The sequence below is a fragment of the Lissotriton helveticus genome, chromosome 3_1, assembly GCF_964261635.1.
Source record: "Lissotriton helveticus chromosome 3_1, aLisHel1.1, whole genome shotgun sequence".
Lineage (NCBI taxonomy): Eukaryota > Metazoa > Chordata > Amphibia > Caudata > Salamandridae > Lissotriton > Lissotriton helveticus.
The window spans coordinates 672,793,388-672,808,801 of NC_136061.1; the positions used below are offsets into that span (position 1 = coordinate 672,793,388).

Sequence of the window (15,414 nt, forward strand, 5' to 3'; positions counted from 1 at the left end):
TAACGGATATGGTACGGGTCAGAGGTATACCTCATATGAATAGCATAGGGCATAGTCTTAGGCTAACAACAAGAAGCATGTTATAAGATGGCGTCCACTCTTAAGTGTATTGAGATAGCCAGGTTAAGATGGTGGCCACATGTATGTATTAGAAGCGGGGTTTGCCATTATAAAATCATCGTACTGAGGTAAACACTTGGTTTATAAAAGAAAGGGAGAGATAGGGTAGAGCTTCAAGATACTTGAATGAGATTATAGAGGAGAAATACGTTAGAATTGCTTTTAAGATGGCTGCCATTGAATAATGGATTGGCAGTCAGGACTAAGGGTAGTCTTAGGTTAATAACAAGAACTCTGTTATAAGATGGCAGCCACTTTTGAGTTTATCGAAATAGCCATTACAAGATGGCGACACGTATATGTATTGGAAGCGTGGGTTTTGGCATTCATCAAATACAGGACATATATAAACACTCAGTATAGGCTTGAGATACACGCTCAGTTTATGAAAGGATAGGAACGAAAGAGTAGAGTGTCAGGATACTTGAATGTGAATATGGAGGATGAATACATTAGGAAGAACTTTCAAGAAGGCTGCCATAGAATAATGGATTTGCAGTCGAGACTTGGACAGGGCACAGCTGAAACCGGTTACTGAAATTGGAGGGGTATTTAGGAGGCACCTAAGACAAATCGATAAGATAGGACTAGGATTAAAGGTAAGAGAACTTGGGAGATATGTGAGATAACCCTATGGGGAGGGACAAAGATCAGAAGGAGGAATATGGGGACCCTAGGGAATGAATATGATAATGCTGGTATAATTTAAAGATATGTTGAAGAAATTATTCAGGATATGAGAGAAAGGGAGTTTTAGTTCTGCCTGGAATATAGGTTTACACTGTTGTAGCGGTTGGAAGTTACTCAGGGGATGGCTCGCTGACGCTGCGTCAAGCAGGTTAGAAAGAAACAAGGAGAAACATATTTTAATAAACAAGAGGAGGGGATAGAAAGGCGTTAGGGGTATTGACACGTGAAACTGTCTTCTTGACAATAGGAGCTCAGACATTTAAACTGGGAATTAATGGAAAAGAAGAATTTTGAGAAGGAGGATAAATCAAATTGTAAGTAAAGGAGTGATCTTCTTGTATGCGCATTTGAGGAAAACTAAAGGTGTTAGTTTGGAAGTGCGAACTTGGTAACTGCAATCATTCTTTAAAAAGTTGGTGTCTTTTGGTTTAAGGAATACATGGATTATTTAATTTTTGGGGATGGTCTGTATATATTAGTCTGTACACCTGACAGAGGTTGGGACAGAAATTCTGATCGATACACTCCTTGAAATGGAAGTGGTTCATGTTAAATTAAAATTACACACAAAAAATCAAACATATGAATACTTAATAAAAAGCACTTTATGGAAAAAACACCAACATCTGCAAATTAACTGAAATATGGAAAGTATTTGGAAACAAAAGAGTGATTACAGATACATGCAATTCGAATTGGAAAGTTCAATGTGAACAAGGAAATTAGGTTGCCCTCCTAATATTGTGAAAACAAAACACACACATGCAGCTGTTGTTTGCGAACACGTACATTTTGTCATATAGGTATGTACAGACAGGCAAATACACAGACGAGATTGCAACCACACCTGAAATGAAGAACTTACAACTTTGCATGCTAAGGTACTGAGTCTGCTGCAAACACCTAGAGATCTTTTGATATATAATCACTTTGCTTCCGCAAACCAGGAGGGGGTTAGTTTACCCTGTCTTCTATAATGAGAGCTCCTTTTATGATTTATAGATTACCTACTATGCTGACCTTATTTGTGTTAAACAAAACAGATCCACCCAATAATCCCGTGAGGACTGGGTATGATCAATAACAAAATTACAATTTGTCCCCGTAGGAGTTATTTAAATACTCTTCATAAATTCTTAATTTGTCACAACAGTGATCTATCATTCAATAAATGCAAGGAAAGTACAGTATTTTACTGTTGTTTATTTTTTATAAGTTATTTTCTTTATCAAAAAATGCAACATGGCAACATAAATACTACTCTATTTGCAAATTTGGCCTCAAGTAGTATATAACACTGTCCCAGGGGGGGTTGCTCAGCGGGTACCTGCTGCTCTGCTAAAGCAGTACTCGGGGTGAACACAAAGGTTGGCTCTCTCAGCAGTGACTTTAACGAGGGTTTTATTGGTATATATGTTTTCCTCTGCATACCAATCACCGTGTTCAGGGAGGGGAGTATAAGTCTCTTGACGGGGGACGGGGAATAACTCAAAGTTCTGGTAATACAGGAGGGTTAGTCCGTGCTTTAGGCTGACTCTGGATAGGGGTCCGGTCTCAATGGTTCCTCCCTCGCCGGCGTCTTCCTCGTCAACACGGTAGGGGACCCAGAAAGCAAACAAAGGACAAAGAGCGGGTTACTGGGACGTCCTGTTTACACAATGGAGGGTAGGGGAGGTGAAGGAAACCAAGTGTTTGTGAACTGTACAAAAACGTCACGTAGTGCTCTCAGTGCTCGTGAAGGGAGGGGCACCTGGGAAGCTAATTACACTCGGCAGCGGATGTTATTCTGTAGGGCTACTCCGACCCACCCACTCCGCAACTCTGCCCCGTACCTTGTTCAGCCACGTTCCTCCCTCGGGACCGTGGCGGGGCGATACACGGAAACGTTGGCCTCCAGGCTTGTAGACTACCGCTGGGCTCGTCTGCTCTCCGTCCTCCTCCGGATTCACCTTCGCGCTGCTCCGACTTCTCTCCACACCGTCTACCTCCAGGGAAACGCCCTCCGTCGAGGATGAGGTACTTCCGCCTTTTGACGTAGCACCGTCGAAAGGGGGCCGAGCTGCGCCGTCCTCGTCGTTCCACTTAAAGGCACCACGTCCGTTTTCCGGGGGTATCCAGCAATCGTCCTCTTTCTCTCGCCACTCGTTCTCGGGCAGCTGTAGGGACAATGGGCAAGGTGAGAGCGCAGCGGTAGACCACCACGCTGAGTCTTTAGGAAGTTCACCTGGCACCCCTCCGTCACAAACACCTTTTGCTATTTACATGGAAAAACGAAATACAATGCAGAGAGGAATTGTTCTCATTATAATACATTCATTGTAACATCAGAAAAAATGGTACAAATGTAAACAAAACGGTGTCAGGCGTTGACGTTTCGGTCCCTCGTCGATTTACAAAATCCATAGGACCATCATCAGGACAAGTTGCACATATATATCTACAAATAAATAGAAATATCAATAATCCATACAAAAATCCTTGCATACCAGGTATCATCTAATCACCCAAAGGGAAAACAAACCAAGGACATGCACCCTAAGTGTAACTCAAGTGTGTTCCAAACAACAATCAGTTAACATCACAACCCATGTGCAAAGACCCGTGCACTATGATGGTCTTAAAAATGAATCAGCTTATGTTAAAAAGGTCTTACCAGAAACCTCCAGCCGGAAGTTGTAAGGCCTGAGAGGACAATAATGTCCAAATGTCTAAAAAACCAAAGTCAAAACCAGCGTTAAACTAAAGTAAAAACATAAGTCCATCTTTGCATGGAATGACACACGCAGAAACCGTACTTACAGATTGCTTCCGTCAATCCGTCAAGTTATTTAGCGAGAATTTTAAATGTGTCCTGTATCAATACATAACAAAAGTGAACCCTTCATTAGTTAGACTCTCCTATTCAAATCACCTTAAGAAACCCGACCAAAACCCATCGTGTGTATAGATGGAGTACTCACAGCCAAAACAATCAGGAGCGTATAAATCACCTAGAATCAAAAAACTCATTAGTAACTGTCAGCGCGTAGACCAGAGCTACCAAGCCACATCACTGCTCATATTTAAATTTGAAAAAACAGCGTGGATCACACTTACTTATAGATAGAAGGTGCAGTGTTCAACTTCCTCTCGACTCGTCAGTCCGAGAATGCTGACCACGGCTTTCCGTGTACATAACCCCTGACCTCTACAACGTCATGACGTATGACGCACCATCTGCCTCTCTGTCCGTATGTGATCCGAAAAAGATCGGTAACGTTAAAATGAATCGACTATCAATAATCACTCAAATAGCCGCCTAATTAAATTTAATAACTGAGCAGAGCTACTTAATTTACTATTGTTGAAACGTACTAGTGTCAGTCAATGTAAATAGGAATGTCCGTGCACACAACGGCGGCCATCTTAGAACAGGTTCTGTTGTGTGCAAACTGGACACGGCATTAACATGCCAGATGCTTAGACTGCTCAACAAGAACCCATGAATCCACTAAAGTAACAATCAGCAAACTCCCGTTTCTCCTCTAGATCGAACATTGGAGTTAATGAGCGGACATTTAATAAAGTCCCTTCAGTGTCTGTTCTGTAATCAATAGCCCCACATAACAGCTTATAGAAAGATGTTTCATAATGTAGCCTCACCATTACTCCTCTGGTGTTCGCCACTTTAGTAGAGGTGATTGTAGATCATTTGTGGAAATCAGGGGTGCCAGTCTTACCCAATATTGACAACTGGCTGTTGAAGGCAGGCTCACCCCAAGCTGTACTCTCCCAGCTGCACTAGCTGGCTTTCACTATCCATGTGCGGAAGTCGCACCTGACTCCTTTTCAATCAATCAATCAATCAATCAATCAATCAATCAAGCATTTATATAGCGCACTACTCACCCAGAGGGTCTCAAGGCGCTAGGGGAGGGGGGTCCGCTACTGCTCGAACAGCCAGGTCTTGAGTTGCTTCCTGAAGGCGAGGTGGTCCTGGGTCAGGCGGAGGTGGGTCGGGAGGGAGTTCCATGTCTTGGCGGCGAGGTAGGAGAAGGACCGTCCCCCTGTAGTGGCTCTCCGGATGCGGGGGACGGTGGCGAGGGCGTGGCTGGTCGATCGAAGCTGGCGTTTGGGGGCGTAGAAGTTGAGGCGGCTGTTGAGGTATCCCGGGCCTTGGTTGTGTAGGGCTTTGTGTGCGTGGGTGAGGAGACGGAAGGTGATCCTCTTGTTGACCGGGAGCCAGTGCAGGTCTCTCAGGTGTCCGGAGATGTGGCTGCGACGGGGGATGTCCAGGATGAGTCGTGCTGAGGCGTTCTGGATCCGCTGGAGTCTCTTCTGGAGTTTGGCGGTGGTTCCGGCGTAGAGGGAGTTGCCGTAGTCCAGACGGCTGGTGACGAGGGCCTGGGTGACCGTCTTCCTGGTCTCGGTGGGGATCCACCGGAAGATCTTACGTAGCATGCGCAGGATGTTGAAGCACGACGAGGAGACGGCATTGACTTGTCTGGTCATGGAGAGGGAGGAGTCCAGGATGAAGCCCAGGTTGCGTGCGTGGTCTGTTGGTTTGGGTGCGCTGCCTAGGGCGGGGAGCCACCAGGAGTCGTCCCAGGTGGAGGGTGAGGATCCCAGGATGAGGACTTCCGTCTTGTCCGAGTTCAGTTTCAGGCGGCTGTTCTTCATCCATTCGGCTACCTCTTTCATCCCTTCGTGAAGGTTGGCTCTTGCGGTGGCGGGGTCGTTGGTGAGGGAGAGGATCAGCTGGGTGTCGTCGGCGTAGGAGATGATGTTGAGGTTGTGCTGGCGTGCGATGTCTGCGAGGGGGCTCATGTAGACATTGAAGAGGGTTGGACTGAGCGAGGAGCCCTGAGGAACGCCGCAGATGACTTTGGTGGCTTCAGATCTGAACGGGGGGAGGCGGACTCTCTGTGTCCTTCCGGCGAGGAAGGAGATAATCCACTCCAGTGCCTTCTCCTGGATTCCGATGTTGCTGAGGGGCTGCACTAGAGTACGGTGGCAGACAGTGTCGAAGGCCGCGGAGAGGTCTAGGAGGATGAGGGCTGCTGTTTCTCCGTTGTCTAGTAGGGCTCGGATGTCATCGGTGGCTGCGATCAGGGCGGTCTCGGTGCTGTGGTTGGCCCGGAAGCCAGACTGCGAGAGGTTGAGGGATCCGTTCGTTTCGAGGAAGGCGGCCAGCTGCTTGTTGACGGTCTTCTCGATGACTTTTGCAGGGAATGGGAGCAGCGAGATGGGGCGGTAGTTCTTGAGGTCGGTGGGGTCGGCTGATGGCTTCTTTAGTAGAGCGCTGAGTTCGGCGTGCTTCCAGCTCTCCGGGAAGGTAGCGGTGTCGAAGGAGGTGTTGATGATGTCCCGCAGGTGGGGTGCGATGACAGCGTCGGCCTTGTTGAAGACCTGGTGAGGGCGGGGGTCGGTCGGAGATCCGGAGTGGATGGAGTTCATCGTGCGGACGGTGTCTTCGGTGCTGATCGGGGTCCAGGCACGGAGGGTGGTGGTGGGGGGCGGTGGTTCGGTCGTGGCGTGCGTCGGTTGAGTGCTGAAGCTGTTGTGTATGTCAGCGATCTTGTTGTGGAAGTAGGCGGCAAGGGAGTTGCAGAGGTCTTGCGAAGGGGTGATGTCGTTGTTTCCGGCATTGGGGTTGGAGAGCTCTTTAACGATGTTGAAGAGTTCCTTGCTGTTGTGTGCGTTGTTGTCCAGTCGTTCCTTGAATGCAGTTTTCTTGGTGGCGTGGATAAGTTGGTGGTGTTTTCGGGTGGCGAGCTTGAGGGCAGTCATGTTGTCCGGTGTAGGGTCTCTGCGCCAGGTTCTCTCGGGGGCTCGGCAGTTCTTCTTGGAGCTCTTGAGTTCGTCGGTGAACCACGGGGCTTTCTTGCTGCTGGGTCTGCTAGGCGGGGTCCTCAGGGGGGCGAGGTCGTCTGCGCAGACGCTGATCCACTTCGTGAGGTTGGTGGCCGCTTGGCTGGGGTTCGTAGCGCTGGTGGGAGGGTTCTTGCTCAGGAAAGTCGCGAGCTGGTCGGCTGTGATCTTGTTCCAGCTTCTGCGTGCAACCTGTTGCTGGTGGTGGTGGATCGTGGTCCTTCTGAAGCTGAAGTGGACGCAGCTGTGGTCCGTCCAGTGGAGTCCGGTGGCGTGGCTGAAGGTGATGTCCTTGCTGGATGAGAAGACGGGGTCGAGTGTGTGTCCGGCGTAGTGGGTGGGGGTGGTCACCAGCTGCTTGAGTCCGAGGTTGGCGAGGTTGTCCAGCAGGGTGGCGGTGTTGCGGTCGTTGTTGTTCTCCAGGTGGAAGTTGAGGTCCCCAAGGAGGATGTATTCAGCGGAGGGGTGGGCGTGTGGGCTGATGAAGTCGGCGATGTCTTCGCTGAATTGTGTGCGTGGTCCCGGGGGTCTGTAGATGAGGGTGCCTCTGAGGGTGGTCTTGGGGTTGACGTGGACCTGGAAGTGCAGGTGCTCGGCGGGTGCGAGGGTGTCTTCGGTGTTGGTCGTGATGCGGATGGTGTCCTTGTGGATGATGGCGATGCCTCCTCCGGTCTGGTTGATGCGGTCCCTTCGGATGATCTTGTAGCCGTCTGGGGTGGCGATGGCGATGTCGGGCGCTGAGGAGGCGTTCATCCAGGTTTCCGTGAGGAAGGCGACGTCTGGTGAAGTTGTGTCGAGCAGGTTCCAAAGCTCGATGGCGTGTCTGTGGATGGAGCGGGTGTTGAGCAGGATGCATTTCAGGTGGCTGCTGCTGTTGCTCGTCTTGGTCTTGGTCGGTGCTGGAGTAGTGCAGGTCCGGATGCAGGTGAACTTGCAGCAGTGGCAGCAGAAGGGTCCGTGGGTGTGTCTCGGGGAAGCTCGGTAGCAGCCCTGGAATCGGCCGGCGTTGAGTGCGTTGAGTTCGGTAGAGCTGTAGGTCCGGCGGGGGGGCTGGCGGCTACGGGGGCCAGGGGGTCTGGCGCTGGGCGCGGTCCAGGCGCGGACGGGCGCAGACGGGCTTGCCTTTGGCGCACAATCGGCGCGCCCGCTGCGCATGACCGCTGCGCGTTCGCACGGTCGCCATTTATGGCGAAGTGCAGGGAGGGCGGAGCAGCTGGGAGGCTGGAGCGGGGAGGAAGGGGGCGTGTCAGCACTTCCGGCGGCGGGAGGCGGGGAGCGGGCGCGCAGGGGACAGCAGCACAGGGGGGGGACAGAGAGGCAAACACAGGCAGACAGGAATGAAAATACAGAGCAAGTTAAATTACAAGCAAGATACAATTACAGCACAATTTAAAGGAAGGAGCGCAATGCTGGGGTGCGGGTACGAAGATCGGTGGCGGGGGGCGTGGCCCGAAGGCGGGAGGCTCAGCGAGGCTGAGAGAAGCGGCAGGCGGGGGCACACGCGACAGCTGGTGGACGTGCGGCGCAGGGGTGTCCTATGAATAGGTCCCATCTGAGCTGTTCTGGACACTGTGCAGTTTCAGGCCTCTCCCCCAAACAGCAAGTCCAGGATATTCAGACTATACGTAGGAGATGATGTTGAGGTTGTGCTGGCGTGCGATGTCTGCGAGGGGGCTCATGTAGACATTGAAGAGGGTTGGACTGAGCGAGGAGCCCTGAGGAACGCCGCAGATGACTTTGGAGGCTTCAGATCTGAACGGGGGGAGGCGGACTCTCTGTGTCCTTCCGGCGAGGAAGGAGATAATCCACTCCAGTGCCTTCTCCTGGATTCCGATGTTGCTGAGGGGCTGCACTAGAGTACGGTGGCAGACAGTGTCGAAGGCCGCGGAGAGGTCTAGGAGGATGAGGACTGCTGTTTCTCCGTTGTCTAGTAGGGCTCGGATGTCATCGGTGGCTGCGATCAGGGCGGTCTCGGTGCTGTGGTTGGCCCGGAAGCCAGACTGCGAGAGGTTGAGGGATCCGTTCGTTTCGAGGAAGGCGGCCAGCTGCTTGTTGACGGTCTTCTCGATGACTTTTGCAGGGAATGGGAGCAGCGAGATGGGGCGGTAGTTCTTGAGGTCGGTGGGGTCGGCTGATGGCTTCTTTAGTAGAGCGCTGAGTTCGGCGTGCTTCCAGCTCTCCGGGAAGGTAGCGGTGTCGAAGGAGGTGTTGATGATGTCCCGCAGGTGGGGTGCGATGACAGCGTCGGCCTTGTTGAAGACCTGGTGAGGGCGGGGGTCGGTCGGAGATCCGGAGTGGATGGAGTTCATCGTGCGGACGGTGTCTTCGGTGCTGATCGGGGTCCAGGCGCGGAGGGTGGTGGTGGGGGGCGGTGGTTCGGTCGTGGCGTGCGTCGGTTGAGTGCTGAAGCTGTTGTGTATGTCAGCGATCTTGTTGTGGAAGTAGGCGGCAAGGGAGTTGCAGAGGTCTTGCGAAGGGGTGATGTCGTTGTTTCCGGCGTTGGGGTTGGAGAGCTCTTTAACGATGTTGAAGAGTTCCTTGCTGTTGTGTGCGTTGTTGTCCAGTCGTTCCTTGAATGCAGTTTTCTTGGTGGCGTGGATAAGTTGGTGGTGTTTTCGGGTGGCGAGCTTGAGGGCAGTCATGTTGTCCGGTGTAGGGTCTCTGCGCCAGGTTCTCTCGGGGGCTCGGCAGTTCTTCTTGGAGCTCTTGAGTTCGTCGGTGAACCACGGGGCTTTCTTGCTGCTGGGTCTGCTAGGCGGGGTCCTCAGGGGGGCGAGGTCGTCTGCGCAGACGCTGATCCACTTCGTGAGGTTGGTGGCCGCTTGGCTGGGGTTCGTAGCGCTGGTGGGAGGGTTCTTGCTCAGGAAAGTCGCGAGCTGGTCGGCTGTGATCTTGTTCCAGCTTCTGCGTGCAACCTGTTGCTGGTGGTGGTGGATCGTGGTCCTTCTGAAGCTGTAGTGGACGCAGCTGTGGTCCGTCCAGTGGAGTCCGGTGGCGTGGCTGAAGGTGATGTCCTTGCTGGATGAGAAGACGGGGTCGAGTGTGTGTCCAGCGTAGTGGGTGGGGGTGGTCACCAGCTGCTTGAGTCCGAGGTTGGCGAGGTTGTCCAGCAGGGTGGCGGTGTTGCGGTCGTTGTTGTTCTCCAGGTGGAAGTTGAGGTCCGCAAGGAGGATGTATTCAGCGGAGGGGAGGGCGTGTGGGCTGATGAAGTCGGCGATGTCTTCGCTGAATTGTGTGCGTGGTCCCGGGGGTCTGTAGATGAGGGTGCCTCTAAGGGTGGTCTTGGGGTTGACGTGGACCTGGAAGTGCAGGTGCTCGGCGGGTGCGAGGGTGTCTTCGGTGTTGGTCGTGATGCGGATGGTGTCCTTGTGGATGATGGCGATGCCTCCTCCGGTCTGGTTGATGCGGTCCCTTCGGATGATCTTGTAGCCGTCTGGGGTGGCGATGGCGATGTCGGGCGCTGAGGAGGCGTTCATCCAGGTTTCCGTGAGGAAGGCGACGTCTGGTGAAGTTGTGTCGAGCAGGTTCCAAAGCTCGATGGCGTGTCTGTGGACGGAGCGGGTGTTGAGCAGGATGCATTTCAGGTGGCTGCTGCTGTTGCTCGTCTTGGTCTTGGTCGGTGCTGGAGTAGTGCAGGTCCGGATGCAGGTGAACTTGCAGGAGTGGCAGCAGAAGGGTCCGTGGGTGTGTCTCGGGGAAGCTCGGTAGCAGCCCTGGAATCGGCCGGCGTTGAGTGCGTTGAGTTCGGTAGAGCTGTAGGTCCGGCGGGGGGGCTGGCGGCTACGGGGGCCAAGGGGTCTGGCGCTGGGCGCGGTCCAGGCGCGGACGGGCGCAGACGGGCTTGCCTTTGGCGCGCCTTCGGCGCGCCTTCGGCGCACAATCGGCGCGCCCGCTGCGCGTGACCGCTGCGCGTTCGCACGGTCGCCATTTATGGCGAAGTGCAGGGAGGGCGGAGCAGCTGGGAGGCTGGAGCGGGGAGGAAGGGGGCGTGTCAGCACTTCCGGCGGCGGGAGGCGGGGAGCGGGCGCGCAGGGGACAGCAGCACGGGGGGGGACAGAGAGGCAAACACAGGCAGACAGGAATGAAAATACAGAGCAAGTTAAATTACAAGCAAGATACAATTACAGCACAATTTAAAGGAAGGAGCGCAATGCTGGGGTGCGGGTACGAAGATCGGTGGCGGGGGGCGTGGCCCGAAGGCGGGAGGCTCAGCGAGGCTGAGAGAAGCGGCAGGCGGGGGCACACGCGACAGCTGGTGGACGTGCGGCGCGGGGGTGTCCTATGAATAGGTCCCATCTGAGCTGTTCTGGACACTGTGCAGTTTCAGGCCTCTCCCCCAAACAGCAAGTCCAGGATATTCAGACTATGATACTGATGTTTCAGCCTCTAACTTGGATTTCAGTGAGAATGATTCTGAGGCTGCTGGAGCTCATGGCTTCCTGGTTGACACATACTTGCTGGAATATGCAGTCTCTGCAGTGAGACCTGAAGTTTCAGTGGGTGCAGCATTAGGGAAATCTCCCCAAATGGTTCAGATCATGGAGGGAACTGAGAAATATATGCAGTGGTGGCTAACGAACCACGATTGGGTCAGCAGCAGACCCCTCTTCCTTCCCCGAACCATATGTTACAGTGGTGACAGATGCGTACCTCCTGGGATGGGGCAGTCATTTGAGAGAGGTGGAGATCAGAGGCCTCTGGTCTCCAGTGGGATCCAGACTCCACATCAACCCACTGGAGCTCCGGGTTATCAGGCTGTCATTAAAAGCGTTTCTGTCCCAATACTTAGGGAGGCGGGGTTCCTGCAAGTTAAGCCCGCTCTCTTGTACTTGCAATTACTAAAGACTCCCTGGATCACTTTTCATGTCGCTAGCTTCTTAGTGAGTGCTGTCAGAATCAAGAACAGGAGGATGATTAATTGTACATAAATGTTCATGGGTGTAATTTATAAGGATGTTAAACTGATTGCTAGGGCACCCAATTTGGTTGTTGTTTTTATCCTATTTATTGTGATTTTTTAACCTATGAAATTGCTGAGAACACCTTCTTAATTGGCTTAATATTTTTCCTTTTATTATGTGTAAATAATGTTTTTAATGTAAGTGTTGTTTCGTACCATTGTCTTTTTATGATATTGATTTATCGAAATAAAGTATTCTGACTGACTGACTGACTATCAAGGGAAGGCTAGCGCAGGTGTTCATGGACAACACCACCGCCATGTGGTACTGCCACAATCAGGGCGCGTGGGATCATAGACCCTTTGTCAAGAGGCCTGGTGTCTCCAGACATGGCTGGAAAATCAGGGCATATTCCTGGTGATTCAGCACTTGGCGGGCTCTCTGAACACCAGTACGGACGAACTCAGCTGAAGATGTCTAGCTGATCACAAGTGGCGTCTCCATCGGGAGGTAGTGCAAGGTCTCTTTCAGCAGTGGTGTAAGCCTTGGTTAGATCTGTTCACCACCACTGAGAATGCTCTATGTCAGCAGTTTTGTGCGCTGAAGTTTCCATGGTGATACATATAAAGGGGAGTGTCCCCGTGAAAAGAGTGTGTGCCAAAGGACCACACTAAAACACAATAACTGAATATTCAAACAATAAACAGTGACATTTCAAATGGTAATAAAGTTTTATTACCAAAAAAGCAAAACACAAATTCAATAATAATACAAAATTCAATATTGTCAAAGCCCCGAGGGGGGGGGAGGGAAGGAAGAAAGTACTAGGGAGGAAGGTAGTAAAGATAATAGACACAGTATAAATGACCTGATTATTACAAGGTTACGTGACACAATACAAAAAATTAACAATATAAAGGCCTAGCTACGACCAATTACAACCAATTAACAAATAATCCAAAATATATCCGGCATGTCTGATAAATCAGATTGATAAGGATAATGTCCGGTATATCAGAAATAGAACAGTCGACGTTTCGACCCCTATTAACAGGCTGAATGTAGTCCTTTCACGGGGTCTTCATCAGGACGTCACACGGGGAGGGGGGTGGGGCGGGCCAACTGTGGGAAGAGACATTGCGACTTTAGTACATGGTCAAGACGGGAAATAATCCAAGGGTCTAAACCTATTAATTAATTGTGGACATATATACAACAAAATTACCATGGGGTACGGCCGGAGGGGGCTCTGTACTCTGGATTTGCGCCACGCTAGTGAGTCGCGGTCAGTCAATAACGGTGGGAACCACCACTCCAGAGGAGAAAGATTACAGTTAAGACTGCACAGTAACAAAAAATCACAGTACTATGGGGTAAGACCAAGAAACTCCATTTCCCTGTTAAAGTAATTGGAGTGTCCACAGGCGGAGAACAAGCTCCCTTGTTCCCGCTATAATGATTGTGATATGCGATGGTTAATTACCTCAGTGCTCTGGCGATATAGTACACCAGGAACGGCGTGTTTAGCACATATATTAAAATATGGCCCCTCAAACGAGCTAGAAAGGGTGAATGAAATAACGTTACTGAATATGTAACATTATTGGCCACAAAGATTAAACAAGTTAAAGGGTGTTTTAAACTTACGAGAGAACTGGTGTGAGTCTGATTTATCTTGAATGCCTCAGAGGTCTACCTTAACGAGGTCGTGTAGAGAAACATAAAAACGGTACACCGTATGTTTTGAAAGACGCAACTTGCTGTGGGAGATTAAAAAGAGCAAGGGTCAATATTTATTTTAAACCGTCAAGCAGACTGTGCAATGACGTGCGGGCGCTCTTACTCACAGGAATGTTTGGTGTGGCAATGCGAATTCGTCTATAGAGGAAGCCGGTAACCGCTAAACAGAAGGGCGACTCTCCTTCGTTGGGCTTTATTTTCACCTTTGTCCTAAAAGGCGGAAAAAATGAATAAATATCCTTGACTCAAGACGGAAAGGAGGCGGCAAGGGCGCCCGTCAATTGTTTGCTTACTTCAGAAGTGAACGATTGGTAGGCTACAGGGATCCGCGCTGCACAGTGTCTGCAGGGGTCCGGACAGCAACTCCGCCAAACCACAAAGCGGAGTTTGTGGGCGGGGCCTAGTTTCCATGGTGACTCTTGTTCAGAGACGCTTTTTGCCTCCAGTGGGGCTGAAGCCTCCTGTACTCTTCTCCGAGAGTACAACTCCTGCCCAGACTTTTTCGGCAAGATCAGGAACGACCGGGTCCAAGTCATCATTGTGGCTCTGGACTGGCTTAGAGAGTTTGGTATCCAAAGCTTTTGAGCATGGCCATCGGTCCTCTGATCAGACTGCCCCCTCAGGAGGATCTTCTGTCACAGCAGCAGGGGAGGGTTCTCCACCTGAACATGTCCACGCTCCCCCTTGCCTTCATTAATGATATAGAGCTGCAAAAGTTGACAGCTTTTGACCTTCTGCCTGAAATCTGCAATATCATCTTGGTAGCCAGGTGTCCCTCTACCAAGACTGTATATGCCTGTTTGTGGCATGTTGTGCAGGGAAACAGGTTGACCCTCTGTCTGCTTCCCTCTCTCAGGTCCTTCTCTTTATCATTTCTCTTGCTCAGCAGGGCTCTGCTTTGGGCACCTTGAAGGGCTATCTTTCTGCCATCTCAGTGTTTCTACGGTTGCTGTATCAGCCATCCTTATTCAAATCCCCTGCATTGAATAGGTTTTTTAAAAGGTTTGCAACACATGTTTCCACCTTCGCCCTTCATTATGCCTCAGTGGGATCTCAATCTTATCCTTACATTTTGGATGTGCTCTCCCTTTGAGACACTGTACAACAGTCCTCTAAGGCTCATTACCTTCAAGATGGCCTTCCTAGTGGCGATAACATCTGCCCGGAGGGTCAATGAGCTTCAGGCTTTGTCATCCTAGCCTCTGTCTGTACATGAACACCTTCCCAAATGAGTTTGTTCTACGCACTAGAGCTTCCTTTCTGCCAAAAGTTGTCACTCCTTTTCATGTAGACCAGTCCCTCACCCTGCCTATCTTTTATGCTCTGCCACATCACTCCGAGGAAGGGGAGCCACTTCATAATCTGGACACAAAAAGAGTGTTATTGTATTACCTGGACCACATGAAAGAGTTCTGAGTGGACAACCAACTCTTTGTGGGGTGTGTCATAGTAAAGAAGTGAAAAGGTGTGCAGAAATGGACCATCACCTGATGGATTGTGCCCTCCATTAAGTTCTGCTATGGATTGGTCAAAAAGCAATCCCCTGAGGGTTTGCGCATTCATTCCATAAGTGCTAAAGCTGTGACCACTACACTAGTACGTCGATTTCTGATTCTGGATAGCTGCCATGTGGGCTTCTCTACACACGTTCACGGAGCATTACTGCCCGGACAGTCAGGTCCGTCGTGATGGGTACTTTACTAGTTTGGTCCTGTAGTAATTTCTAGTGTGAAACAGTTTCACAGACCCACCTCCAGCAAGGTATTGCTTGGGTTTCTATTCAAAGGTAAGGAATCTGCTGCTAGAAGTCTCTATCAGAGGAACAAGTTACTTACCTTTGGGAACACCTTATCTAGTAGAGACCCTATCTAACTGCAGATTCCTGACCGACCCACCCATCCTCCCCGCTCTGCAAATGAATTTCTAGGGGCAGGGTTTTCTCCTCTCAGGGCCTTAGTTGGCCACACCAGTGGGCAGTGTTCTTTGTGGCGGCTGTGCACTCCTGGAATGGAAAGTTGTGAAAAGAAACTGACATCAGCACGCTGAGGTGGCACCTACATAAGTATCACACAAGTCACTTCTGGTGCAGACAGCACAATAGGTAGCCAAGCGA

At 50.9% G+C, this 15,414-nt stretch overlaps 1 long non-coding RNA gene across 1 annotated transcript; it reads right to left on the reverse strand.

The window, feature by feature from the left end:
• Positions 1–12,827: 12,827 nt before the first annotated feature.
• Positions 12,828–13,262, reverse strand: LOC144824708 (uncharacterized). Its single transcript, XR_013609071.1, has 3 exons — positions 13,209–13,262; positions 13,045–13,120; positions 12,828–12,873 (listed from the first exon to the last, which is right to left on the reverse strand). It is a non-coding gene; the product is annotated as an uncharacterized LOC144824708 (long non-coding RNA).
• Between the last annotated feature and the right edge of the window lie 2,152 nt (positions 13,263–15,414).